At 33.9% G+C, this 18761-nt stretch overlaps 1 protein-coding gene across 2 annotated transcripts in view; it reads right to left on the minus strand.

The window, feature by feature from the left end:
• The window catches only part of NBEA (neurobeachin), an 896160-nt gene that overhangs the window by 720637 nt on the left and 156762 nt on the right, over positions 1–18761 (minus strand). The gene's annotated exons all lie outside the window — the stretch shown is intronic.

The following is an 18761-nucleotide window of genomic DNA, read 5'->3' on the forward strand; positions in this document are numbered from 1 at the left end:
AATGCAAGCATAGAGATGGAAATCTTAATTTAAAAAAATTTTAAAGGGAAGGAAAAGAAAACTACACCTACGCATATCATTTTCAAATTACAGAAAATCAAAGTTAAACAGCAATTCCTGAAATATGCCAGAAGGAAAAGACAACTTAAATGTAGTAAAAAGAATGACATCCAACTTTTTCTCAGAAACCCTACAAGCATAAAGAGAATGGAGTGAAATATTTAGAGCTTCAAGAAAAAAACCCCACCAACCTCAACTTCTGTACTCTGCAAAATTATCCTTTGAAAGTGAAGAATAAATAGACTCCCAAACAAACAAAAATTGAGGAAATTTGTTTCCAGTAGAACTGACTTGTGAAAAAATGTTAAAAGAAATTCTTTAAAGAGAAAGAAAACAACATAGGTCAGAATCTTGGATCTACATAAAGAAAGAACACTGAAGAAATAATAATAAAAACTTCTATTATTTAATCTAAAGTAATCTTATAAGTTTGTTTAAAATAACTGTTCAGACAGAACAGTCTTCAAATCAAGGAAAATTTGCAAAGATTGAGAAGGGCATTGCATGATGTTAAAAGGGTCAATTTTCTGAATAGACATAAGAATTCTCTAGGTGCAAGAGCATCAACCCAGATGATGCAAAAACTGCTATAACTACGAGAAAGAAATGAATCCACTATGATAGTTAGAGACTTCAACACTCCTCTCTAACAAAAGGACAAATACAGTAGGCAGAAAATCAGGATATAGTTGAACTCAACAATACCAACAAACCACTGGAGATAACTGACATCTATACACTACTTCATCCAACAGCAGCAAAATAAGCATTCCTCTCAAGCTCACATGAAACATTCACTAAGACAGACCACCTTCTGGATCACAAATCACATCTTCCAAATTAAAAAAAAAAAAAAATAGAAAGCATACAATATCTATACTCAGATCATAGTGGAATTAAGTAGAAATAACAGATAACTGGAAAATCCCATAAGAAGTACAAATTAAACAGCACATTTCTAAGTAATACCTGGGTAAAAAAAAGAATCATGAGATATTAAAAATATTTTAAATGAAACCACAATTTACCAATTTGTGGAATGAAATTAAAGCAATGCATATAGGTAAATTCATAACATAATATGATAATGACTTATAATAAATACATTTGGTCTTCTCCCCAATATCTGGCACAGAGCTCCTAAAGTCCTTGAAATGTTCTAAGTGATCAGAACAATTATAGCTGTCTTTAGCTATGTTAATGAGGTAAATTTTGGAACTTGCCTAAGAATGGGACCTAGTCGCTGTGGAGCCAACCATGTGATTAGTGTGTTGGAACTTCCAGACTCCATCACTCTCCCTAATCTCCAGGGAGGGAAATTGGAGATTGCTTAATTACCAGTGGACAATGATTTAATTATTCATGCCTATGTAATGAAGCCTCCATAAAAACCCAAAAGAAAAGGGTTGGTGAACATGTGGAGGTGCTTGGACAGTGACATACCTGGGAAGGGCACTAAAGCTCCAGGAATTTTCCCCATACCTTGCCCTAAGAATCTCTTCCATTTGGATAATCATCAGCATCCTTTATCATATACTTTTAAAATAAACCAGTAATCAGTAAGTAAAATGTTTCTCTGAGCTGTGTGAGCCACTCTAGCAAATTAATCAAACCCAAGGGGGGATTGTGGGAACCTCTGATTTATAGTCAGTTGGTAAGAAATACAGGTAATAACCTGAACTTGCTATTTACATCTCAAGTCCAACCAGAACCTTGTTGGAACTGCCAATCTATAGTCAGTTAATCAGAAGCACAGGTGATAATCTGGCTTGCAACTAGAATCTGAAATGGGGGGGGCGGGGTGGTAAGGGCAGTCTTGTGTGACTGAGCTCTTAATAACCTGTAAAATCTGAAACTATCTCCATGTAAATAGTGTGAGAATTGAGTTAAATTGTATGACAAAGAGGTGCTATAGCAGAGAACTGCTTAGAGGTGTGGGGGAAACTACCACTCCATACATAGGAATTGGGTGCTCAGACCTCTATACTCTACAAAAAGAAGAAAGGTCTAAAAATCAATAATATAAACTTATACCTTAGGAAACTAGAAAAAGTAATTCCATCCAAAGTAAGAAGAAAAAAGAAGAATTAGAATAAAAATCAAAGAAATTGAAAACAGGAAATCAACAGAAACAAGAGCTAGTTCTTTGTAAAGATCAATAAAATTGGTAAGCCATTAGCCAAAATAAGAAAAATAAAAAGTGGATACAAAATACTAATATAAAAAAATGAAAGATGGGGTATAACTACAGATCCCATGGAAAATGATAATAAAGGAATACTATGAACAATCCTATGCCCATCGATTTTAAAACGTAGATGAAAGGACCAATTCCTTAAAAGAAATAACCTGCCAAAACTCATGCAAAAATAGACATTTTTGAATAGACCTATAACTATTAAAGAAACTGAATCATAAATTAAAAATTTTCTAAAACAGGATGCAACAGGTCCAGATTGGTTCACTGGTGAATATTACCAAACACTTAAACAACTTTTGGCAATTTCCCACCATTTCTTTAAGAGGGTAGAAGCAGAGAAACTATTTCCTAACTCCTTCTATGAGACCAGTATTATTCTAATGACAAAACAAACAAAAAAGACATTATAAGAAAGAAAACTATAAATCAGTATCTTCAATGAGCACAGATGCTAAAATCTGCAACAACAAAAAAAATTGGCAAACTGAATCCAAAAAAGTATAAATAGAATTAATTATGCACCCACCACAACCAAGTAGGGTTTATCCAAGGTATATAAGGCTGGTTCTAGACTTAAAAGTCAATTAATGTAATCCATCATATCAACAGGCTAAAAAAAATTTACATGCTCTTAGCATCAGAAAAAGGATTTGATACTTTTGACACCATCCAGAAACCATTTATGGTAAAAAAAAATAAATAAAAATAAAATAAAATAAATTCAGTGAATTAGGAGGAGAACCTTTCTTTACAGCTAACCTCATAATTGATGAAAAACTCAAGCCTTCCCACTAAGACTGAATGAAAGGCTACGCTGTCCCTTTCACTACTCCTTTTTAACATTGCACTGGAAGTCCTTGATAAATTGGTAAGACAAGGAAAGACAACAAAAAATATTCAGACTGGAAACAAAGACATAAAACTCTTTTGTTCACCGATGGCATTACTGTCTATGTAGACAACCTGAAAGAATCAACAAAAAATATCCAAGATTTATAGCAAGTTTGCAGGATACAAAGTTAATATAAAATAACTCAATTGCTTTCCTATATACCGATAATGAAAAACAATTTCTAGCAAGTTTGCAGGATACAAAGTTAATATAAAATAACTCAATTGCTTTCCTATATACCGATAATAAAAAAGTAAAATTTGAAATTCAAAACAAATACAAATTAGATAGTTATAAATTTAACAAAATATATGCAAGATCTATTGAAGAAAACTACAAAATTCTCAATAACAAAATCAAAGGTTAACTAAATAACTGAAGAGATGTTTTATGTAAATGGATAGTAGATATACTAAATATTATTAAGATGGATATTGATTCAATATAATTTCAATCAAAATCCCAATAAGTTATCTTATGGATATTGACAAACTAATTCTCAAGTATATATGGAGAAGCAAAAAGAGAGAGAGAGAGAGAGAGAGAATAGCCTACACAATACTGAAGAAGAATAAAGTTGGAAGAATGAAGCTACCAGCTATAGGAATTACTATAAAGCTAGTGTAACCAAGACAGTGTGGTATTGGTGAAAGAGTAGACAGATCAATGGAAAAGATTAGAGATCCAGAAATAGACATCCATAAATATAGTCAACTGATCTATGACAAATGAGCAAAGTTAATATAATGCAGCAAAGATAGTGTCTTCAACAAATGATGCTGAAAGAATGGATAACCACATATAAAAAGTGAATCTAGAAATAAATTTTACATCTTTCACAATATTTTACTTAACATGGACCATTGACCTAAATGTAAAATGCAAAACTAAACACTCCTAGTAGATAACATAGAGAAAAATCTAAATTACTTTTAGTATGGTGATGATATTTTAGATAAAACACCAAAGCCACAATCCATAAAATAATTGATAAGGTAGACTTCATTAAAATTAAAGGTTATGCTCTGAGAAAGACAATACTCAGAGGATTAAAAGACAAGGCACAGAGTGGGAGAAAGTATTTGCAAAAGATACATGTTATAAAGGACTAATATTCAAAAATATACAAAGAACTATCAAAGTTCAACAATAATTAAAAAGCAGCCCCTATTAAAAATGTGCCAAAAGCCCTGGCCAGTGTGGCTCTGGTGGTTGAGCATTCTCCCAGGTACTGAGAGGCCCCGGCCTGGGTTGCATGCTCAGTTCCTAGGAAGGGACATGCAGAAGGCAGGTATTTGATGTTTCTCTCTCATTAATGTTTCTCTCTCTCCCTTCCTGTATCTCAAAAAAATCAAGTTTAAAAATATAAAAGTAATGATTTAAAAAATTATAAATGTGGAAAAGACTTTAACAAACACATCACCAAAGATACACAGATGACAAAAAAAAAAAACAACAACAAAAAACAGATATGAAAGGATACTCCACATTTTATGTCACCAGTAAAATGAAAATGAGATACCAGCACACAACTACTAGAATGACTAAATTCCAGAACACTGACAACATCAAATGCTGGTGCAAAACTGAAGCAATAGAAATTCTCATTCACTGCTAGAGAGAATGCAAAAGTACAGCCACTTTGGAAGACAATTTGGAAGTGTCTTGCAAAACTAAACATCTTGTGCCATATGTTCCCTGATAAATACATGGAACCCAACCATGTTCCCTGATAAATACCCAAAGGAGATGAAAACTTATATTCCCACAAAACGTGTACATAAATGTTTATACCAGGTCTATTCATAATTCCCAAAACTTGGAAGCAATCAAGGTACTTCAGTAGGTGAATGAATAAATTAACTGTGGAAGTCCATAAATAGAATATCCAGTGCTAAGAAGAAATGTGGTATCAAGTCATAAAGAGACATAAAGGAACCTTCACTGCATATTACTAAGGGAAAAGAAAGCTGCAAAGGCTGCCTGTTGTATGATTTCAACTATATGACATTCTAGGAAAGGCAAATATATAGAGACAATAAAAATGTCAGTATTTTCTGGGAGTGGGTTGAACAGACAAAGCACAGAGGATTTTTAGGGCAGGGAAAATATTTTTTATAACATAATAATGATTAATATATGTTATTATACTTTTGTCAAAACCCAATGTACATGAGAATGCACAATACCAGAGTAAACTCAAAGTATAAACTTTGAGTAACTATGAGTATCAATTTAGTTTAAACCTTGATTAAAAATTACAATTCTGGTCAGTGATGTTGATAATGGGGTAGAGTATGAATGTGTGGGGAGAAAGAATATATGGCAGAGCCTTGCAAAATTTTATTGCAAACATTAAACTGCTCTAAAATATACAATTTTTAACAATAATATAATGATAGGAAGTGACATCAGAGGCGAGAGAGGTAATCTTGGCCTCTCGCCCTGAAATTTCAACAAGTTAAGCAACTTTAATTCAACAAAGAATTCCCTGCTCGATACAAAGGCACACTTCAGAGATCCACGCATTGAATAATCTACAACTGGGCAACCAGGAATAAACAGAGAGACAAGAAGGGAGGAAAGCACAGACTTCTCACAGATGCAGCCCTGAAGCCAGGAGCTCAAGGCTTCCTTCAGCACTGAGGAAAGGAGAACTGCAGGGGCAGTCCAGCAGGGCCAGCAGTGAGCAGAGCTAACTGACTGAACCAGCAGATGCCTGACAGAGCAGAGATCTGCCCTGCTCTACTCCACTGTCAGCTGGTGGTATTTCAGACAAAGAAACAGAAGCACAGAGCACTGCCAAAATATACTCTCCTCCCATTGCCCTTGGAATCAGGTTGAGGAGCATATGACCTGTAAAACCAAGAGCAATTGGAAAAGAAGCACTATTTTCCTGATCCCCAGGTGGGGTGCTTGGAGAGGGACCCCACAAAGGTCAGGGGTCACCATTACAGTGAAGGCAATACAATCCCCAACCCAAAGCAGCCCAGCAGTACTATCTTAGAGAAGCCCTGGGGGTCAACACTGGAAGATCACAAAGGTAAATAATTTTGCAATTCAGCACCATCTACTGGAAACTAGTAGAAAGACCTCTTCAGAGGAAGCTGCCAACAGCCATTAATATAGACAGATATAATTGCCTAGGTAAACTAGAGCAGTAAATACCATGAATAACCACTGTAATGAGGATGATCAGAAAGAAAATGAAAATTCCCGATAAAGCAAGCTGAAACACAAGGCAATATGTGATATAAATGACAGAGATTGCAAGATTGCAGTTCTAAAAATACACAATGAGATGCAAGAAAATACAGTTAAGTCACTCAGAAACAAATCAATGAACAAAATGAATACTTTACCAAAGACATTAAAACTTTTTAAAAACCAATCAGAAGTCCTGGTAATAAAGGATGCAATTGAAGAGATTAAGAGTAAACTACTGAGCAAAGAAAACAGAGTGGACCAGATGGAAGAAAGTATTAGTGATATCAAAGATAGGAGTCTAGAAAAGGCATAGAAGGAAGAGAGACCTCAGCATAAAGAAAAATGATAGAATTCTAAAAGAACTATCTGACTTCATCAGAAAAAGCAGTATTACAATATTAGGCATTCCAGAGGGTGAAGAGAGGAAGAAGAGAATGGAGAGTCTATTGAAACTATAGTGGATGAGAACTTCCCAAACCTATGGAAAGAACTAGATCCTTGAATCCAAGAAGCAAACATTACCTGGGTACCTCAATCCAAAGAGGCCCTCTCCAAGACACTTGATATTAAAACTGTCAAAAATTAATGACAAATACAAAATTCTCAAAGCTGACAAGGAAAAGAAGGAAACAATTCTCAAAGCTATAAAGGAAAACCCATCAGAATTTCATCTGACTATTCAGCAGAAACTCTACAAAAAAGAACAGAAACCAAATATTCAAATGTCTGAAAGAGAGAAATTGCCAGCCATGAATAATACATGCAGCAAAATTATCCTTTAAGTATGAAGGAGAAATAAAGACGGTCCAAGACATACAGAAGCTGAGGCATTTAATCACCAGAATACCTCCATTGAAGGAAATACTCAAAGGAGTTACTCTACATGAAACAAAGAACAGAAGGTCACAAACTACAAGTAAGGTCACCAAAGAAGTCACAGTTTAAATGGGGATAATTTGTGACAACAAAAACATAAAAGGGGAAGGGAGTTAGGGTCTGAACTGGCAAAGGAGGATGAATTTCACCTAAACTCAAAAGAAAAAATACTATGGTATATATGAACTTTATTTTTTATAAACCTAATGGTAACCACCCACAAAAATCCTCAAAACAGGACACAAAGCTTAAAAAAAGAGGAAATAAAGGAAAGAAGTATGGAATACCACCAAACAGAAACAAAAAGGAAAAGAACCAATGGAGGCACAGAGTTACCAGAACAAAAGATAAAATGGCTATAGGGAATCCTCAGACATCAATAATTACCCGAAGTGTAAATGGCCTGAATTCACTCATAAAGCCAGAGTAGCCGAATGGATCAAAAAATGAAACCCAACCAAATGCTGCCTACAAGACACACATGTAAGCTGCAAAAACAAAGGTAGATGCAAAGTAAAAGGGTGGAAAATGATTCTCCAAGCAAGTAACATCCAGAAAAAAAGCAGGTTTAGACATACTTAAACCTGACAAAATAGATTTAAAGATAACAAGAGACAAAGATGGACACTTCATAATGATAAAGGGGACATTACATGAAGAAAACATAACACCTCTTAATATATATGCACCCAACCAGAGAGTATCAAACAACTACTTATAGAGCTAAAGGGAGAAATACATCAAAACACAATCATAGTTGGGGACCTTAATACTACATTGACAGTTCTAGATATATCAACCAAACAGAAAACCAGTAACGAAATATTGGCCTTAAATGACACCCTAGACCAAATAGACATAATTGACATTTATAGAACCTTTCATACCAGAACATCAGATTACACATTATTCTCCAGTGCACCTGGAACATTCTCAAGGATAGACCATATGTTAGGTCACGAAACTCACATCAACAAATTCAAGAAGACTGAAATTATATCAAGCATATTCTACAACCACAATGCCTTGAAATTAGAAATCAACTGCAAAAGGAAGTAAAGAAACCCACAAATATGTGGAGATTAAACAACATACTACTAAAAAAATTGACTGGGTCAAAGAAGAAATAGAAGAAGAGATCAAAAGACATATAGAGACAAAGGAGAATAATAATACAACACATCAAAACATCTGGGATGCAGCAACAGTAGTAATAAGAAGGAAGTTTAGCCCTAGCTGGTTTGGCTCAGTGTATAGAGCGTCAGCCTGTGGACTCAAGGGTCCTGGGTTCGATTCCAGCCAAGGGCACATGCCCGGGTTTCGGGCTCAAGTCCCCAGTAGGGGGCGTGCAGGAGGAAGCCAATCAATGATTCCCTCTCATCATTGATGTTTCTATCTCTCTCTTCCTTTCCCTTCCTCTCTGAAATCAATAAAAATATATTTAAAAAAAGAAGGAAGTTTATATAATTATAGGCCTATCTCAAGAAACAAGAGAAATACCAAGTAAAAAAACCTAACATCACATCTTAAAGAACTAGAAAAGAAGAACAAAAGCAACCCAAAGTCAGCAGAAGGAAATAATATAAATTAGAGCAGAACTGAATGAAAGAGAGAACAAAATAACTATACAAAATATTAATAAAACAAAGAGCTGGGTCTTTAAAAAGATTAATAAAATTGACAAAGCCCTGGTTAGACTCACTAAGGAAAAAAGAAAAAAAACCCATGTAAACAAAATCTGAAATGAAAGAGAAGACGTCACCACAGACATCACAGATATAAAAAGGATTATATTAGAATATTAAGAAAGACTATATGCCACCAAATTCAATAAACCAGAAGAAATGGATAAGTTCCTAAAAATATATAACCTTCCTAGACTAAATCATGAGGAATTGAAAAACCTAAATAGACCAATCAGCAGTGAGGAAGTTGAAACAATAATCAAAAACCTCCCAAAAAAAGAACATTCTAGGACCAAATAGCCAAATGTTCAAAGATTTAAAACCTATCCTTCTCAAAAAGTTGAAGAGGAGGCAATACTTCCTAACACATTTTATGAGGCCAACATAACCCTGATACCAAAACCTGGCAAAGATAACACAAAGAAAGAAAACTATAGACCAATATCTAGGATTAATACAGATAGAAAAATCTTCAACAAAATACTAGGAAATCAAATACATAAAAAAAATTCTAATACAATGCGATGTAGTAGGATTCATTCCAGGTGCACAAGGAGGGTTCAACAGACACAATCAATCAATGTAATACACCATATTAACAAAAGAAAGGATAAAAATCATTATTTTATCAATAGATACAGAAAAAGCATCTGAAAAAACACAACATATATTTACGATTTAAACACTCAATAAAATAGGAATAGAAAGTAAGTATCTTGAACTAATTAAAGCCATATATGATAAACGGTCAGCTAATATCATACTCAAAGGTAAAAAACTGAAAGCTTTTCCTCCAAGATCAGGAACAAGACGAGGATGTCCACTCTCACCACTCTCATTCAACATAATGCTGGGAGTCCTAGCCAAAGCAATAAGGCAAGAGAAAGAAATAAAAGGCATCCAAATAGTGAAGGAAAAAGTAAAACTGTCACTCTTTGTGAAAGATTTGATTCTGTATGTAGAAAAACTTAAAGACTCCACCAAAAACGATTCGAAACAACAAAAAAATACAGTCAAGTTGCAGGATACAAAAGCAATATGCAAAAATCCATTGCCTTCCTAACAACAAAACTGCAGAAAAAGAAATGAAACAAACAAAGAAAAAAAAAAAGAAAAAAAACACACCTTCCTTTTGCAATTAAAACCAAAGAATAAAACACCTGGAAAAAAACTTAACAAAGAACATGAAGGACTTATATACTGACAATTATTAAAAAGAGAGTGAAAAAGACAAAACAAAATGGGAAAAAATCACGTCTTGGATTGGAAGAATCAACATAGTTAAAATGGCCATATTACCCAAAGCAACATACAAATTTAATGCAATCATCATCAAAATCCCAATGTCATTTTTTAAAGAAATAGAACAAGAAATCAACAGATTTTTATGGAACCATAAAAGACCCCAAAGAGCAAAAACAATCCTGAGAAGAAAAGAACAAAGCTGGAGGTATCACACTAAGTTCAAATTGTACTACAAAGCTATGATAATCAAAACAGCATGGTATTGACAGAGATCACAGATCAATGGAACAGAATAGAGAATCCAGCTATAAAACCACATGTATGTGAACAGATAATTATCCACAACGGAGTCAGAAACACACAATGGAGTAAAATTAGTCCTTCAATAAATGGTGCTGAAAAAAACTAAAAAGGCACATGCAAAGGAATGAAACAGGATTACAGTTTGTCCCTAGGTACAAAACTTAATGCAAAATGGATCAAAGACCTACATATAAGACCTAAAACAATAAGTTATATTGAGGAAAATATAGGTACCAAACTTACGGACCTTGGTGGTAGAGAACATTTATTAACTTGACCCCCAAGGCAAGGGCAGTAAAGGCAAAAATAAATGAATGGGACTGTATAAAACTAAAAAGCTTCTGAACTGCCAAAGAAATGACAAAAAAAAAAAAAACACCCACCAACAACAAACAAACAAAACAAAAACAAAGAGGCAGCCAACCAGATGGGTAATGATATTTCCAAACAATAGCTCTAACAAAGGTTTCATTTCTAATAAAGAACTCATAAAAAGACCAAACAAAACAACCCAATCAAAAAAGTGGGCAGAAGACCTGAAAACACACCTCTTCCAAGAAGACACAAGAACAGTCCATAGATATATGAAAAGATGTTTAATCTCACTAGCCATTAAGAAAACGCAAATCAAAACTACAATGAGTATCAGCTCACACCTGTTAGAGCAGCCATTATCAACAGGACAAGCAAGAACAGGTGTTGGTGAGGCTGTGGGAAAAGGGAACCCTCATTCACTGACATTGGGAATGCAGACGGAAGGGACCGGTCCCTGGTTTGATTTTGGTCAAGGGCACATGTCCAGGTTTCAGGCTCAATCCCCAGTTAGGAACGTGCATGAGACAGCCAATCAATGATTCTCTCTCATTATTGATGTTTCTACCTCTCTCTCCTTCTCCCTTCCTCTCTGAAATCAATAAAAATATATTTAAAAAAATAAAAGGCAATAAAACCCCAATACTAAATTAACTACAACCTCCTAATGATGCCCTGTTGTTGTTTTTTTATAGATTCCACTCACTGCACATAAAGGTCATCACATCCAGGAGAAAGGAAGGAAAAGAGCCTAAATACCTGGGAGACTCAGTATTATACCCACTTTTTCATTAAAAATATTGTGAAGTTTTGAGATTAAATTCATAAATATTTAGGCATATGACAATATTCCTTGTAAAAACAAATAATACTAATTTTCTTTTTAGACTGTATGATTACCATAAAATTAAAATTAAGCAATTTACTTCTCAAAGGAATTTTAAAGACATAGAGAAGTTAAAAGAAATTAATACTTTTCCATAATAAAATAACAATACCTTCTGTAACATGATATGATTGAAATATTGAATGACAGATGATGTAGATATGCAAACTAGAGGAAAATGAAGGCAAGAAGTGCATTAAAGATTATGTGTTGTAAACTAAAACAGCACAAAGTAACATAGTGTTAAAATGGATTTCACTAAATTTGAAGGAAATGTTTTATTTGAAGAATTATTGTAGAAAATTAATTACTTATGAAAAACACTCTAAATTACATAAGACTATAAACTTTATTATTAGATAGCCTCTGTACAGACTTCTTGGAATAAAAATGACTTGCCTAACAAAGAAGAGGGAACAATTTGAACATCACATTAAAATGTCCCTATGTTTCAGACAGAATGCTTACTGTACTTTATTTTTCACTCTTTACAAATTAATTTGCTCAGTGAATTCAATGTAAGTTATATTTTACTCTCATTAAATCTCACTACACAGATTATTAAATTTTCTCCTCTAATAATAGTAGTATCACAATACTTCAAAGGCATTTTTTGTGTCTCTTTCATGTGAAAGAATATTTTCATTACTAACTTAGTAATCTTTACAAAACAGGTAAAACCAACAAATATGCATATTAAGGAGTGACAGATGTAAATTTCTGAAAACTATACAAAAGTAACATGATCTGATAGGTATATGTTCAAAATATTTAAAAACTTTTGGAAACTGAAATAATTATCTTCTATATATATGAACAACAACCTCCACAGAAGACAACCATTACAAAAAGTATTGATCTCACTTATTTTGCTTACTGAAAGCAATCATATTTCATTTTTTATATCAGTTGGTCTAAAATTAGATAATCAAATTTTGACATTATGTACATACTAGGCACTTTTCCTTGAACAAGAATTCAGGAAACATAGCCAGAAGAAAGATTTTAATGTCACTGTGAAGTTTAAGAAAAAAATCTCTATTAGGTAAGTTAGACACTGAAATGTTGAAATTTTCAGGTAATTTTGTTGTTTTGCATATAAACTAGTTCTAATTAGTACTTTACTATAAAACCTTTAATTATTAAGGGGGTTGCTTAATTATTAAGGAGGCTATAAAATTCAAGAAAATTACTGTAATAACTGGTTAGCAAGGTATTTTTGGGGGGAGAAAATCTTGATTTAAGTTCACTAACCAAATTAATGATCCATTAATATTCATATTACCAGAGTATTCTCAATGATAGCATTATTAACATCAATGTGTTAAGGAATTCTCTAAATTACTTTTTTCACAGAGAGTAGAAGGGAAGGAGGTGGTTAGAAAGAGAAACATCCATGTGAGACATATCCATTGGTTGCTTCCCACAAGTGCCTCAAGTGGGGGCTGTGAGTGAACCCACAACCCAGGTGCACATCCTTAACTGGGAATGGAACCCAATATCCTTCAGTGCACAGCCGATGCTCTAACCACTGGGAAAAACTGGCTAGGGCAAATCTTTTTATACATTATATTCTGTCAGGCAGTCTATCAAACTACATATCTAATAATAAAAATAAAACATCTCTGAGAAAAATATTTATATACTTCTGATAATTTATTTGTTATCACTTGAAATTCATTTTTGGTTTATATAATTTATCAGAAGTAAATAGCATTAAAATAAGTTTTAGTACTACAAGATTGTGTCACATCAATAGACTTACCAATATTTACTGAGGAAAAAAGAAAGAAAACTCATTAAATGCCTACTATATACCAGGAACTCTGACACTTTACATATACTACCTTACTTAAATGCATACTACAATAAAGTAAAGTTGGTATGATTAAAATCATTCCACAGCTGGCAAAACTGACTCTCGGTGTTGTCTGTACTGGTTTCCAAGGAGGGCCCTGGAGTCAGTCTTTCAGGAAGAGTGCCCTGGTTCTAATGTACCACTTGGGTCTCTGGGATCTTGAGCAAGCTACTTAATTTTTCCCTCCCTCATCAGCAGAAAAGACAATACAATCACAAACAGTGACTGGCACATAGTGAGTTATCAATAAATACCACGCGCTACTACTACTACTACTACTACTACACACCCTCAAACATTACCATCTCCTAAAATCAGATAGTACGTAACAAAACATCAGTTTGTCTTAATCTGTATTACACCCAAAGAAGACCTGCTCATCACATCACACTGTCTCTAATGAAAACTACTCTTTTCACATATTTTTTGTCTGTCTTGTTAATCCTCACCTGAGGTAAATTTTAGATAGACTGGAAAGGGGGAAGGAGGGAGAGAGGAGAGAGGGAGGGAAGGAGGAGAAAGGAGAAAGGCGGGGAGGGAAAGAGGGACATAAGGAGAGAGTGAAGGAAGGAGGGAGAGAGGGGAAAAAAGAGAGGAGGGGGGAGAGAGAGATGAGAGACACATCTATGTGAGAGAGACACATCGATTGCCTCCAGGACACACTCCAACTAGGGCCAGGTATGGAATCTACAACCGAGATACCTGCCCCTGACCCTTGACCAGGAATCAAACCCACAACCCTATGCTCTAACCACTGAAAACACTGCCCAAGGCTTCATATATTTTTAACTGCTTAACGTGAAAAATGTATTTATACCTTGAGACAAAAAAAAACATTTTTTCAAAGTAATTTCTTAAGTCACACAATGAAGAAGATTTATTCTGTTTTGTATCATCCATAGAATTTAATAACATACATTCTTAAAAAGAAGGGGTGTAGGCCAAATTTGAGAAGAATATGTCATTTGTATTCACTGAGTATGATAATCCAAATCAAAGGAAAATGAAATTTCTAATATACTGAGTCACTCTTAGACACAAAATACAGATGATATGATTATTTCAAGATTAGAGTTATGCTTCTTAATTTATTAATCTGCTCATTATTTTATTTATTTTTTATTTTATTTTATTGATTTTTTACAGAGAGGAAGGGAGAAGGATAATTAGAAATATCGATGAGGGAGAAACATCCATCAGCTGCCTCCTGCACACCTCCTACTGGGGATGTGCCCACAACCAATGTACATGCCCTTGAATGGAATCGAACCTGGGACCCTTCAGTCCGCAGGCCGATGTTCTATCCACTGAGCCAAACCGGTTAGGACTAAATTATTTGGTTTTTTTATTGATTTCAGAGAGGAAGGGAGAAGGAAAGATAGAAACATCAATGAAGAGAGAGAATCATTGATCAGCTGCCTCCTGCATGCCCCCTATTAGGGATTGAGCCTGCAAACCTGGCACTTACCCTTGACCAGAATTGAACCAGGACCCTTCAGTCCACAGGCCGATGCTCTATCCACGGAGCCAAACCAGCTAGGGCCATCTGCTTATTCGTTTAGTCATTAAGTATTTATTAAATGTCTAGTGAAATGCGATTTGCATAGTTAATGCTCTCAATAGTCACTTGACTGAGAAAGATCAACCAGTACAATATAAAATACTACTAGTCCCCAAGGAATGATAAAACATCCAAATAGCTTTGGTCATTTGGGCAGTATTACTCAAGGTGATCATGCTGATTGAGAATCATTATGAACAGGATGAAATCACAATAGTGACCATATATTGGCCTCATTTACTTACTAAAAACAGATCACATCAACAATACAGTGTGTGTTGCCACATGTTAGTTCACTCAGTTCAAGAGTATTTATCTACTCCTCTGTTGGTTAGTTATTTTATGCCATGCTAACGGCTAGCTACATGTTAAAATAAAAGTATGTAGAAAATATTATTTCTAAAGATCTAGAGTAAGAGGATAACTATACAAAATCCAAAAACCAACTAAAGAAAATCATCTTAAACCAGTCCAAGCTTTGTTTGACCTGGGATTTTGTTTGAGTCTGTTCAAAACATGAGTTAATGCCCAGCCAGCATGGCACAGTGGCTGGTCATGGTTTGATTCCTGGTCAGGGCACATGCCTGGGTTGCAGGCACCATCCCCAGCGGGCGGTATGCAGGAGGCAGCTGATCGATGATTGATGTTTCTATCTCTCTCTCCCTCTCTGAAATCAATAAATATTATACAGATCTATATATATAAAAGCCTAAGCAATGGTTCGACTGTTTGACCGGTAGCTATCACGCACACTGACCACCAGGAGGCAGACGCTCAACACACAGGCATGGAAACAGGGAATAGACTGATGAATCTCAGAGGGAAGGGGGAAGGGGGAAGGGAGGAAGAGATTAACCAAATATCTCATATGCATATTAGAGGCCCAGTACAGGAATCCGTGGGGTCCTTCGGCCTGGCCTGTGGGGATGGGGCTGAATCTGTGCACTGGGTCTCTGACATCCCCTGGATTGCGAGAGGATGCAGGCTAGGCAGAGGGACCCCACCGGTGCACGAATCTGTGCACTGGGCCTCTAGTGTGTGTGTGTGTGTGTGTGTGTGTATGTGTTTAAAAAATTGAGTTAAAGTCTTCAATTTTAAGCCACTCTATCTAAAAAATGGATAGGATCATTCAAAAGAAGTTTTGATCATTACAACTAAAATTCAAAATTAAAGACCTACTTAAATAAGTAGAAAGAAGTTCAAATATAAAACAATATGGCCCCTATAAATAACAACTAACTCTTAAGAGAGATAATATATATTTTAAATATAAAACCATAGTATTTTAGATAATCTTGTAGTCCCCTAGCCCACACTCATAATAAAAAAAAAAAAAAACATCATGTACTGAGTGATTAGTATGTTGAGCTATATATTTTATCGCATTTAAGCTAAATAATCCAGTAGACTGAAGCACAAAAAAGGCAATAACACACTCAAGAGTTACACTAATAAGAAACAGTAAACTTTAGATTTGAACCCAAGTCTGGCACACATAAAATAGTTGTATTACGAAGCCTTTATGATAAAACAAGCCACAAAAATTATCTTACACAAATAAAGCCTACTTTTAAAGGCTCCAGGAAATAAGATTATTATTTCAATAAATTATTTTAATCCTAAACCCTTTATATCAAGTAAAACTCATCAAAGTTTATAATAATGGCACAGTAGTGCCAATAAAGGTTGTCTTATTGTAAAAGAAAAAAAATTTATTTAAAATGACTACTGAGTGGAGAAAAGTACATGGGACCTAAAATGCTTCAATTTGAAACACAGAAGGAAAATAACTTATTTTAGAGATTTGCTCAATTTCTCCAAAATGTGATTAAGAATTAGGTAATATTGCAATTTTTGGCATGTATTTCATTTGTGAACAAATTTTCCAAAAAAAAGAGTCTTTTGAATTTTATCTAGAAGATTTAAAAACTTCAAATAGATTTTCATTCCCACACAATATTTTTATGCTGACTAAAAATAAGATATAGGCTATTTCAAGGTCTCATTCATAAATATGGATTTATTATTTTCCCAGAAAACATGAAATTCTAATAATGCTTACCCTATCCTGTAGCTAAGACTCTGTGTTCTTCAAATAGAGAGGGAAATCACATTTAACAACTTGCATGTAACATTTAAAACCCAAAGCCCTTATCACTAATGTACACACGTCTATAATGTTCACTTTAAAACTTTAAATGACAAAAGATTATATTACTGATGCACACAACTGTCCACAAATAAGTGAACCTCAGATATCAAGGGCTTTTGACACAATTAACTAAAAATAGTAATTATGTTTCATCTGGTAAGAATTCAAAAAAGCACAGGGTAGCTTGGAATTGTGTATGTATTATTATTAAAAAGGAGAGTGATATCTGTATGTTCTCTATTGGCCATAAACTAAGAACATACATATCACTGAAAAAACTGAAGTTATTTATTACAGAGAAAATTTAAAGTAACTTGAAACAAATCAAAATGAAAATCAGAATGCTGAACCTTTACACTGTCTTTTATAATAAAATAAATACAATTTAAATACCAAAATATAATGTAAAAACTAAAAATGAGTTTTAATGACAGGCAATTAAAAATAACCATGTGTGTTGGATGAATGAACCAGACAAACTGTTAAGTATAATTTTAGCACTAAGATTTTATAATAGCTATTCATAAAGATATAAGTTATTGTGGATAATTTTAGTTATAACATTTCAAACAGCATAATCTTCCTAATATTTCTTTTTCAAGCAAAATAATTCCATTTCAGGTTAAAATAATTATGGACTTAATAGTAATTTCATAAGAAATATTAAAATCACACATGGAACTTTCTACTGGCTACCTCATCTTTAACTTTTTTTCATAGTGTTTACTAAGTTTTTAATTACTGATCATAATGTGTACTGAATTACTTAGATGATAAAGATAAAACATTTTTAATTGAAATTCAGGACTGGAATTTAAAATTTTATTTTTCCAAAATGCGGATCTGCCTGCCAATGAAATTATTTAAGACCTCATACAAAAGTAGTATGATAACAGGACATGACCTCAGGATTCCATGTCACTTCAAAACTTCAATCTTCATACTATATTGATATGAAAGAAAGCATGACCTATGGACGGGAGCTGAATTTTATAAAGGTACAGGTAATATTTATATTTACATTTATACCCACAGGAACAATATTAATAGCAATAATACAACAAAATTCTGTTAATAGCTAGATTAGATAATAACTATGAGAAAGTCATGTTATATTTCAGGGGACTTTAAATTTTCCCATCTTTGATTCATTCACTAGTTGTTTTTTTGTCAATTCAAAAAGGAACGATTTCATGTGCATACTAATGAAGCATTCCTATATATTATTTTTGAAGTAGAAATTAATGTTTGCCTATGAAACTTTTCCTTAAATTCTCTAAACATAGCAATGCACACAGCCTAAAGAGCTGTTAAAATTTACATTTAACTTCTTACATATATGATTCTAAGATATGATTAAATCAGAGTTTTATGAATGAGATATTTTTAATAAAAAGGAGGGAAGCTACAAAAACAGAAATAAACCTACTTAGAAGATATTGAATTTTTATAGACACAGATGCCACTGGTTAGATTTGGGCTCTCAAACATGAACTATATATAAAGAAAAGCTAATGTCTGTGC

This window comes from Eptesicus fuscus, chromosome 8 (assembly GCF_027574615.1).
Source record: "Eptesicus fuscus isolate TK198812 chromosome 8, DD_ASM_mEF_20220401, whole genome shotgun sequence".
In the NCBI taxonomy this organism is placed as follows: Eukaryota; Metazoa; Chordata; class Mammalia; order Chiroptera; family Vespertilionidae; genus Eptesicus; species Eptesicus fuscus.